This window comes from Tamandua tetradactyla, chromosome 19 (assembly GCF_023851605.1).
Source record: "Tamandua tetradactyla isolate mTamTet1 chromosome 19, mTamTet1.pri, whole genome shotgun sequence".
In the NCBI taxonomy this organism is placed as follows: domain Eukaryota; kingdom Metazoa; phylum Chordata; class Mammalia; order Pilosa; family Myrmecophagidae; genus Tamandua; species Tamandua tetradactyla.
This window is the reverse complement of record NC_135345.1, coordinates 39,463,643-39,475,951: the sequence shown is the minus strand read 5'-3', so window position 1 is coordinate 39,475,951 and position 12,309 is coordinate 39,463,643. Positions and strand designations below refer to the sequence as shown.

At 40.6% G+C, this 12,309-nt stretch overlaps 1 protein-coding gene and 1 pseudogene across 3 annotated transcripts in view; both read right to left on the bottom strand.

Annotated features, from left to right (window-relative positions):
• TBC1D1 (TBC1 domain family member 1) overlaps nucleotides 1–12,309 on the bottom strand; it is a 246,463-nt gene that overhangs the window by 130,352 nt on the left and 103,802 nt on the right. The gene's annotated exons all lie outside the window — the stretch shown is intronic.
• Nucleotides 6,905–12,016, bottom strand: LOC143663132 (male-enhanced antigen 1 pseudogene; annotated as a pseudogene).

The following is a 12,309-nucleotide window of genomic DNA, read 5'->3' as shown; positions in this document are numbered from 1 at the left end:
AGCAGTTAAAACAAATATTTAAAACAGAAAACAATCTTTTCACTATTACTTTCAGAAAGGAGTAGACTATTTCGTTTTTGTTGGTAATGAGTGATTATGTGTATACGTCTTGAACGAGGTTATTAAAAAAAAAACTAAAACCAAATATATCCTCACTACCTTACATGCCTTGAATTTCATACAAAATACTTAAGAAAACATTTTAAGGGGGAATTATTGGAAAATGGTAGGGTAGGGAGCTCCAGACTCAGACCTTCCATCAGAACAACTATTAAGTAGGCAGGAAACAACATGAAACAACTATTTTGAAACTCCAGAGGCCGGAAGGGCACTCACTCTACAGCATTCAGGGAAGAACAGGAGGAAAAGGCTGATAAATTACAGTCAGATGATCCATAAGTAAATACAAGACTTGAACAATACTCTAAACCAACTAGACCTTAAGAACATATATAGAATACTTCACTCAACAAAAAACAAAAATACACATTCTTCTTCTCAAAGGCATACGGACGAAATTCCAAAATAGACCATACATTAGATCACAAAACCAGTCTAAATAAATCTAAAAACATTGAAATTATACACTCTTCTCTGACCACAACAGAATGAAGCTAGAAATTAACAAAGGGAGAAAAATGTAAACTCTTAAATGTGGAAACTAAACGACATACACTTAAAAAAACAATAGATTAAAGAGGAAATCACAAGGGAAATTAGGAAATATCTTGAGGCAAATAAAAAACGAAAATAAAACATACAAAAATTTATGGGACACATCAAAGGTAGTTGTAAGAGGGAAATTAATAACTCTAAATGCTTAAATTAAAAGAGAAGAAAAACTTCAAATCAGAGACCTAACCTCAAAACTGGAAGAACTAGAAAAAGAAGAGCAACTAAACACAAAGCATGCAAAAGAAAGGGAATAAATATTTGCATGGAGATAAATGAAATAGAAAACAAGGCAACAACAAAAAAAACCAATAGAGAGAATCAAGAAAACCAAACTCAACAATTTGAAAAGATCAATAAAAATGACAAACCACAAGCCAGAACTGACAAAGAAAAAAAGAGAGAGGTACACTACACAATGAAAACCAGAAATGAAAAGGGGAATATTACCACTGATCCTGCTGAAATAAAAAGGGCTATAACAAGATATAAACAACTGTCTGCCAATAAATTAGAAAACCTACATGAAGTGGACAAATTCTCAGAAACACATAAACCATCTACGGTGGGTCTTGATTAGTTTACTGGACTCCTTTAAAAGAGGAAGCATTTTGGAGACTTGAGAACAACTGGAGAACAACAGAGCAGAGTCATGAGAATGATATGCAATCAGAAACCTTTGGAGATGGAGAAGGAATACGACCCCAGGAGAGCTTCATGAAACAAGAAGCCTGGAGAGAAAGCTAGGAGACCATCACCATGTTTGCTATGTGACTTTCCAGTTGAGGGAGAAATCCTGAACTTCATTGGCCTTCTTGAACCAAGGTATTATATCCTGGATGCCTTAGATTGGACATTTCTATAGACTTGCTTTAATCTGGATATTTCCACAGCCTTAAAACTGTAAATTAGCAATTTATTAAATTGCCCTTTTTTAAAAGCCATTCTGTTCTGGTATATTATAGACCAGCAGCTAACAAACTAGAACAGAACATAAAGAGGAAATTGTAGGCCAATATGTCTTATAAATATAGATGCAAAAATTCTCAAAAAAATACTAGCAAACTGAATCCAACAATATATTGAAAGAATTATGCACCACAATCGACTGGGATTTATCTCTTTTATATGAGGTTTGGTTCAACACAAGCAAATCAATTAATGCAGTACACCATATTAACAGATTGAAGGGGGGCGGGGAATACATGATTATCTCAATGCAAAAAAGGGCATTTGACGAAATCCAGCACCCCTTAATAAAAAAAAAAACACTTAGATTCGTTTCCTGGACCCTGCATTTGCCCCCATCCCCACCCTCTTCAAAAATAACCACATAGAACTCTAGGAATAGAAGGAAACCTCCTCAACATAAAGGGTATATATGAAAAGCCTATAGCTAAGATCCTACTTAATGGTGAAGGACTGATAGCTTTCCCCCTAAGATCAGGAACAAGAAAGGTGCCCACTGTCACCACTGTTATCCAACATTGTACTGGAAATCCTAACTAGAGCAATTAAGCAAGAAAAAGAAATAAAAGGCACCCAAATTGGAAAGGAAGAAGTAAAACAGCTTCTATTTTCAGATGATATCATTCCATACACAGAAAATTCTGAAAAATTCACAACACAGTTCCTAGATAATAAATAAATTCAGCAATGGGTGGGATACAAGACCAACACCCAAAACTCAGCAGTTTTTATACACAATGAACAATCAGAAAAAAGGTATTCAGAAAAATATCCTATTCACAAAAGCAACTAAAAGAATCAAATATCTAGGAATAAATCTAACCAAAGATGTAAATGAGTCGTACACAGAAAATGACAAAACACTGCTAAAAGAAATCAAGGGGGCGGGCCGCGGTGGCTCAGCGGGCAAAGTGCTTGCCTGCTATGCCGGAGGACCTCGGTTCGATTCCCGGCCCCAGCCCATGTAACGAAAACGGAGAAACAAAATACAATAAAACAAGAAAATGTTTAAAAGATGTTTCCCTTTCTTCCTCTCTTCCTTCCTTCTATCCTTCCTTCCTTCTCTCTGTCTTTCCTTTAAAAAAAAAAAAAAAAAAAAAAAAAAAAAAGAAATCAAGGAAGATGTAAATGAATGGAAAGACATTCTTTGTTCATGGACTGGAAGACTAGAGATCATTAGCTATCAATCATACCCAAAGCAATTAATAGTTTCAACACAATTCCAATCAAAATTCCCACAATCTTCTCAACAGATATGGAAAAAACAATCATCAAATCTATATGAAAGGGGTGGGCCACGGTGGTTCAGCAGGCAGAGTTCTTGCCTGCCATGCTGGAGACCCGGGTTCAATTCCCAGTTCTTGTCCATGCTAAAAAAAAAAAAATTAGATGAAAGGGTAAGGGGCTTAGTGCTGGCTTGAATCTGTTATGTACTCCAGAAAAGCCATGCTCTTTTCATCCTAATCCAGTCTTGTGGGTGCACACCTACTGTTTGGATGGGACCTTTTTATTAGCTTGTTCCATGGAGATGCAATCCACCCATTGTGGGTGGGACCTTTTAATTAGATAGAGATGTGACCCTACCCATTCAAGGTGGGTTTTAATTCTTTTACTGGAGCCCTGTATATAGAGAATAAAAGACAGAAAACACAGAGCTCAGAGCCAACACAGACAGAGAGGTCTTAAGAGAGCACAGAGGTGAAACCAAGGCACAGACATTTGGAAATGCTGAGCTAAGAGATGAAAATCCAGAGTCTGCTCCAAGGAAGCTAAGGCAGAACCCAGATATACATAGAGAGAAAGCCACTGGAAACAGGAGCTGAAAGAGCCATTTGAAACCAGAAGCTGGGAGAGAAGGACAGCAGACATAGCTATATATCTCCCCGTGTGACAGAGAAAGCTCAGACGTGATCAGCCTTTCTTGAGTGATGGTATCCTCCTATTAATGCCTTAATTTGGACATTTCCATGGCTTTAGGATTATAACTTGCAACTTACTAAATCCCCTTTATAAAAGCCAATCCATTTGTGGTATATTGCATTCCAACAGCTTTAGCAAACTGAACAGGCCTTGAAAAGCTAAAACCATTTTAGAAAAGAAAAATGAAATTGGAGGACTCACGTTTCTCGATCTTAAAACTTATTACAAAGTCACAGTAATCAAAGAAGGATACTGGCACAAAGATAAATATATAGACCAATGAAACAGAATTGAGAGCTCAGACATCAACCCTCATATTTACAGACAAATGATTTTTGACAAGGGAACAAAGGCCACACAATTGGGAAAGAACAGCACTATCAACAAATGGTGCAGGGAAAACAGGATCTCCATCTGTAAAAAAAAAAAAAAAAGGGAAGTGGACCCATACCTCACACCTTACACAAAACTCAACCCAAAATGGATCAAAGACTAGATTTAAGAGCCAGAACTATCATATGCTTAGAAGAAAATATAGGGAAGCATCTTCAGGACCTTGTGTTGGGCAGTGGTTGTTTAGACTTTGCACACAAAGCACAAGCAACAAAAGAAGAAACAGATAAATGGGACTTCATCAAAATTAAAAACTTTTGTGCCTTAAAGGACTGCATCATGAAAGTAAAATGATGATGCATACAATGGGAGAAACTATTTGGAAACCACATATCCAGCAAAAGTTTAATATCCAGACTATATAAAGAAATCCTCCAACTTAACAACAAAAAGACACACAATCCAATCAAAAAATGGGTAAAAGATTTGAATAGACATCTCTCTAAAGAAAATATGCATACTGTCACAAAGTCGGAAATATACATATGGCTACAAAGTACATGAAAAGAAACAGAACATTAACTATCAGGAAAATGCAAATTAAAACCACAATGAGATACCATTTGACACCCATCAGAATGGCTGCTATTAAAAAAGTGGAAAGCAATAAATGGAGAGGATGTAGAGAAATAAGAGCACTCATTCACTGGTGGTGGCAATGTAAAATGGCTTGCTGCTGTGGAAGACAGTTTGGCAGTTCCTCAGAAAATTAACAACAGAATTCTGACTCAGCAATCTCTCTTCTAAGTATATATGTAAAATAACTGAAAGCAGGGACAGATATCTTCACACCAATGTTCACAGTGACATTTTTCAGAACTGCCAAAAGATGGAAGCAATCTAAGTGTCCCTTATGGTAGCTTGGAGGCTGTATGCACCCGTACCCCAGAAAAGGCCATGTTCTCTTAATCCATTCCTGTGGGTGCAGACCTCTTTAGGTGGGACCTTCTGATTAGGTCATTTCAAGTAAGATGTGATGCACCTCATTTAAGACAGGTTTTAATCCTTTTACTGGAGTCCTTTATAAGAGGATAAAACACATACAAAGGCTGAGAGATGAAATTGAGAGGCTCACAGAGAGAGCTTCTTTCTCTGTAAGAGAGGTTTAGAGAAAAACTAAATCCAGAGAAGTTTAGAGAAAAAACCACAGATGGCAAAGCCAGAAGTTGAAGCAACAAAACCTGGAGAGAAGGATGAACAGATGTTGCCATGTGCCGTGCTATTTGACAGAGGAGCCCAAGTTTGCCCAAAACCAATCTTCAGAGAAGGTATTATTCTGTTGATACCTTATCTGGGACATTTTCACAGCCTTAGGACTATAAATTTGTAAGCTGATAAATCCCCATTGTTAAAGCCAGTCCATTTTCTGGCATGCTGCATTTCATCAGCATTAGCAAACCAAAACATCCATCAACCAATGGGTGGAGAAATCAAATGTGGTCCAGATAGACAATGGAATATTATTCAGTCATAAAAAGGAATGAAATCCTGATACATGTGACAATGTGGATGAACCTTGAAGACATCACGTTGAATGAAATAAGTCAGGCAAAAAAGTATATATATCGCATGATCTCACTGATTCAAAATAATTAGAATAAGCAAACTTATACAGGCAGAATCTAGAATAAATATAAAGGTTACCAAGGGATGGGTAGGGAATGGGCTGGGGCTTGAAATGTACAGGGTTCCTATTTGGAATAATGGCAGTGTTTTGGTGATGGAGGTGGTGACAGCAGCACAGTACGGTGAACATGGTTAATAGTGCTGAAATATATGTCTGAATGTGATTAGAGGCAGAAATGTTAGATTCTACATATATGTTAGATTAAACAGAATAAAAATTTTTAAAAATCTATTGAAGTACACTACACAAACAGTGAGTCCTAAGCTAAACCAAGGTCTATGGTTAACAGCACAATTATAAAAATGAGCTATCATTCTGTGGTACATGAGATCCTGTATTTTAATAATGATTATTTGTAAACCCACAACTTCTCTGATAAAAGGGAAAAAAAATGGAAGAGAAAAAAAGAAAACATCTTACTAGAAATTGTTACTGAAATTACTTAAAGAGAAAAAAACAACCATTGACCATATCTAGATAACACACAGGTAAGCATTCTTGTTATGCAACACTTGGCCTGTTAGGACTGAAATTGACTATAAAGATTTGAATATACCTCATCCAATGAAAAAGCCATTATTCTCCATGACCTTATGAGGCTCACAGCCAAAATAATAAGAGACTCATATAAATATGCAATCTCCAATGTAATATGACAGCTGTTATAACACAAGCGTGAGCAAAGCAGCTGACAGGTTTCTGAAAACTAGTCCCGAGAGGAGACTGTTCAGTCTCTCTGCCTGTCCCGGCTTCACATGGTGAACTAATGTCTCAACTCCCACTTTGCACTTACAATCAGCCAAAAGGTCAGACTAATATCTGATGTGTTATATCTTCACCAAAGAGAAAGCAAACATGTTCATTAGCTGGCTGAGGAGGCGTCTGGGCATATAAGGAATGCTAATGCCTGTCAGCCTCTAAGACAGGGAAGCTCTACTTTATTCGGCCCCTCTGCCTTATCTCGTACATCTTTTATTCTTAATCTTTCATCACAAGCAAATAGTAGTATTCAGCTTCCCTAGTTCTGAAATGACACACAAGGATAATTGGATAAACTTTTAGCCTTTAATCCCCACAGAGACAGTTTCATGCAAACAAAAAATCCAATGTCACACTCCAGAACAACTGTTTAAAGGATTTACTACAACTTCAGACTGAATCAACAAGTTGCTACAAACGCTGAAAACAAAGATACTAAAATCCAACATAAGAAGTAATTTAATGGCTGCAGGAGCTAAGGAAAGGTGGTGAGAGAAGGTGGAAAAGGAAAAGATAGTGAGATAAGATATCACTATAAGAATATAAAATTACTTTGTCAGATGATTCAGTTGATCAGCGCAAATATGGATGGAAATCATAGAATCACGTAAGAAAATCAAGTTGGAAGGGAACATAGATCCTCAAAGTCCAAACCCCTTCATTTAACGCATTGATTCCCAAGATGAATATGGCTGCACATTAGGAATGCCAGTATTTTTAAATACATCTAGCCCTGCACTAGTCTAAATGAAACAGTCTATTTGAAGGTGGGACTGGCACCTGCAGTTTTCAGAAGCAGAGCAAGAAGTTCTAATAGGTGCAGGGTCTAGAACCCCGGATTTATAACACAACACACAACAACATGCTTAACAAGAACATCTATCTACTCCTCACCCTTTGCTCCACTCTATCATACCCCAAACCACTTGCACATAAGCCCCTGGGCTAACTGAACAGCACATCAGCAGCCAAGCTGCATGGACCCAGACCAGGCTCATAGTTACAGATGAACTGATAAAGACAAAAAAAAAAAATGCCAAATCATTACACGGGTAACTGACAAGCTATTTATACCATATATGGGCAAATCAGAACAGCAAATTCACTACATTTCAAAGGTCTCAGCTAATTAAATGCATAAGAGTGAATGCCACCATAATTTTGATCGAAGTTTACTTCAAAATAATCTCTCAAGGACAAAGAAACACCTGATCAGAATCATAATGCACTAGCAGAAAATCACAGCAATCAGGGCAAATAAAACTAACAAATAAATAAATTCAGAGTAACCAATAAACGAAGCAACTGATTCCCTTCTCCAGGGCACATGCCAGAATACTTTTTTCTTTAATCATGGCCTTTTGGAATTTGTAGTGACTGGGAAAGAGACCACCAATGAAGGAATATTTCGTCATATAATGTCTTTTCTGAAAAACGAGACAGAAAAATCAGCTAAAGCATTGGGCATCTGATAATAGATGTGTAGCATCTATTATCCAGGACCAAACATATCAAACTTGTTAAAACTGATTTTCAAGCCAACAAGTGCCCATGGGTTATCTCCTCAGATCCAAATTATCAACCCCATATGAAACAGTTAAAGAAGACCTGGAACCTTTATTAGTTGACAGCCATATAAGTCTTTTTTATTTGTTGTTGCATTTGCCTCAAAACAAAAAGTACTTGAGAAATTTCAGAGCAGTTAAAACCCTAGGGCAGGACTCATAAATCCCATCCCAGGTACATAACTAGGAGGGATGCATACTGACTCATCAGACACACTCAGGGACGCTCATAGCATTTCTCACAGTTGAAAACTAGAAACAACCCAATGTCCATCAACAGAAGTGAAAAACATCACTATATATTCATACAACTGAAAGCACCAGAATGAGAATGAAGAAGCTACTGCCATACACAACATGGGTAAATGCTCATACACATTACGTTGGGTAGAAGACACTGGGCATAAAAGAATCATAATGGTCTAATTCCACTCTTACAAAAGTTCAAAAGCAGGTAAAATTAAACTATGATGATGGAAAGCAGAAGGAGAAGCGACTGGGAGGGGGCCCAAGGGGACTTCAGGACTGTTCTGTTTTGTGGTTTGGGTGCTGGCTATACAAGATAATTAAAACTGTGGAAAGTCATTGAGCATACGATTTCTGTATTTTTCTGTTTTTATGTGTTATTTTTCAATAAAAATTTGTATTTTCACAGGTATAATTTTGACTGATTAGGAGGGGAAAAAATTCACCTCAAATTCCCCAGCTTATAAATGGAAAAGCAAGGACAGGAGCACACATCTGCCTGATGCCAAGACCCATCTTCTTTCCACCACACCAAGATTTCAATTCAGAAAGACTTCCCAGTCCCTGTTGCGGTCCAAGATTTTTTGCTTTGTCCTGCCTAGATTCCATTCCCCTCTCCTCTAATCTTAAATAGCATCTTCCCCAAGTCATACTCTAGTGGCTAGATGGGTCGAAAGATCTCAGACCCAGTTCACAAATGGACTGGCAAGCCTGGACTGTACCAACCAGCATATTCCAGTACCCATCCCTCCACGAGCCCTGTACTCAGTTCAGAGGGGGGCACATTCCTCAATCTAGATCAACGAATTCTAGGCCTAGGAGTTTGTGTGTGTGTGTGTGTGTGTGTGTGAGAGAGAGAGAGAGAGAGAGAGAGAGAGAGTGTGTGTGTATACATAGGGTGCTTTATTCTCCACAGAGCAATACATGCTAAGGTGGGTGGGGTCAGGCCAATGTCCTCACATGTACAAAACTGAATAAAGTGGGTCTCTGAGAAAAAGTCTTATTGGTCTTGATATGGAAAGGGAGATGGGGAAGATGGAGATGGACATTAAAACCAGGGATGTGTTCAGCCCTGCACTGGTTCTGGCCTGGAATGCAGGGAGGTAAGGCAGCTCTCACTGTGGTCACTTCCAGGCAGGGGACGCCTGCTGGGCTTGGAGAGCCTTCTGTACCACATCTTCCCACTGGGCATCCGAGCTCTCCAGAGCCCAGGCAGAAATCCCCAGGGCAGGTAGGCTTACTCCAGCCATTGTCCTTTTCACCAGCTCTACATGTTCTGGGTCCATGGGAATAGAGCTGTGATTGCTTAATGCTGCAGCTCCCTCCTTCTCTTCATCCTCACTCTCTAATGGCAGGTCAGGCAAATGCAGACCCAGCGACTGGATCCGCTCCCGGATGTCCACAACTACAGCTTCTCCATCACCTACTGGTGCTAATTCCATCTCCTCTTGTTCAGGATCTTCAGTCAGGGGCTGGTTGGAGCAGCCAGTCAGGCCTGACCGGGCTTCCTCCTGTTCTTCCTCAGGCTTCTCGCTGCTCCAATCCCCAGTGCCTTCTGTAGGGCCCTGGTGTGGCCCCACAGAATTGGGGAACTGAGGAAGATTTGCTCTGGGCCCATGGTATCTCCATCTACAACTACTGCCGCCATCCGGGCAGCACCTGCAAGAACAGGAAGGCAGATGGGCAAGGAGTGCATGGAACCAGGCCCACCTTCAGTCTCTTGTCCTGTTCCTTATGGTCTCTTCCCGCATCCACAAAACATTTAAATGCCCCCAAGCTTCCTGCTCCCAACCCTCTAGCTCAGCTCCCCCCACTGTCAGCTTCTCCTTATCCCTCCACTTCTCAAGTAGGTTATCTCAAACTGGGATCCACCTGTCGAGCTCCATCAATTCCTAAATAGCTCAACTGGTGGTCTTGCTACCTCCAAAGACTCCCTTAGAGAACCCAGGTCTCCACCCCCAGACTTGGGAACCCCAGGTCACAAAAAGGCTCTCAGAGACAAGGGCTTTTCCGCCCCCTTCTCCCCTCTTCTAGGGGCTTTCCTCTGTACCCTCTGATGGACACTCTGGAGCCCCCAGCCTCAAATGGCCCTGGCTGCAGCATTCCCCACCCAACCCTATGGACTCTTGGTGTTAGTGTCACCACACGCCTCACCCACACAGACTTACGGCCAAACCCCTAGGCGTAGGAGTTTTTAAGAATTGGTAGAAAGAAAGAAGGTGACTGCTGCTTCTGGGGAAAGGAGGTTTTACTGGTATCTTGTGAGTATAGGCCAGAGATGTTGCCAAACATTCTAAAATACACAAGACGGTCCCCACAACAAAGAATTACATGTTTGAAGATGTCAGTAGTGCTGAAGCTGAGAAACTGCTTTGACCTACAATTCCAAGGGTAGATGCTCAATGCTGGGTACCATAACATGTAAAGAGCCTACCAGAGGGTGGAGCCACCTTAGAGGAGGAAGAGCAGAGACAGGATGGGAAAAAGTGGGAGAGGAAGATTGAGAATGAACCCCCCCCCCCCCGCCTTTTTTTTTTTTTTTTTTTGCATGGGCAGGCACCAGGAATCAAACCCGGGTTGCCGGCATGGCAGACGAGAACTCTGCCTGCTGAGCCACCATGGCCTGCCCAGAGAACGAACCCTTCTGATATTTTTAAGGACCTGGATCCAGGTGAGCCTGAAGCCAGTAAAACTGGGTTCTTGGGTCAGTAAATCTTCTTTGATAGTCATGATTATGCCATGTTACACTGGACTGTCCATCTGTGTCTTGCAACTCAGAACCCTACTCCTGCTCTGTATGTTACGCCAAATTCTATGGGGAATGCAAATATGAATCATGCACGGGTCTTTTCCTCAAAGGAACCTACCATCTAGACACAGGGAAAAAGAGGGACTCAGATGGCTAATCAAAGTGGAATGCCAAGTGCTGCAGGAGTAGAAATTCTAAGGAGGTTAAGACAATAAACACAGTATCTCCTTAGTGTAGAGGGTATTTCAAATAAAGTATTAAGACCAAATAGGATGATTTAACAGAGGTTACCAAACTTCGTCCTTATAATAAAACCACTACCAAAGACTGTCAGGGAGTTCAGGCTAACTCAAATTTTTTCTACAAAACAAAAAAAAGGGGGAATTTCATAAGATTTCAGATATCAATTTTTCTCAGTAATACAGCCAAAGTGGAGTTGATGTCTGAATGGCTTGTTTATGCATTATTCCTGTGCCCTCTCTGCTTTCTGACATGTAAAATGAGAAAAGATCATAATCAGCCAGGACGCACAGGGGCTAGGAAACAGGACCAGAAAACTCATGTAGTTTGCAAAGTGTCTACGAGCTGCCTCACACACGGGTCTACACATGACACTCAGAGGTGGTGCTGCTTCCCTCGGAAGGTGGTTTCCTCCCCTTTTCCTCTCGGCCCACTGCCTACACAGGCACCCGCAGTGGGGCTCCTATGCCAGACTTTGGGGATTAGGTTACTGGAGCGTCACGTGCCATTGCCCTCTCTCCGGGATTCACTTCCATTCTTCACTTACCTATAAGCAGAATCCAGATCAATGAAAAACACAGCAAAGGGATTTTGAGGTTTTGGCCAGATCTCCAGGGGCAGGATTTAATTTCTTAGGTAAAAGACAAGGCTTTCCTCTTTCAAAGGAACTGAATGGGGATGGGGAGGAGCTACCTGTGCCAGGTGCAGGGTTCAGAGCCACAAGCCACAAGAAACAGAGATCTATGTCCCCAAGGAGGTTGTGCTTCTGTCTCAGCACCAAGGCAACTGCAAAGCAAGGCTAGGGGATGATCACATGCCCACACAGAAACACCAGTGAAGAACACTGGTTAACACACCTACTACCTAAGCCACAAACACTCTTAATCAAATCGTAACCATAATGCTCAGTAAAATATAGACTGCTCAGGGTTCACTGATAACTTGCCCACTTTACATTTCCCATTTGTATTTCAAACACATTGAATGAAATCAGTTTATCAGAATGGAAGCATCTACTAGAAAATACAAAGCCTGGCTCCTGAATCCTTCCCCTCTCTGGACTCCTTGTTTAAGAGGAAAATAAAGCAAATATTTTTATCTATGGAAGACCTCCTTCTTATGTACTCTTCTCCCCAATTCCCCCACTCCCCCCAGCCCCCACCAGTCCC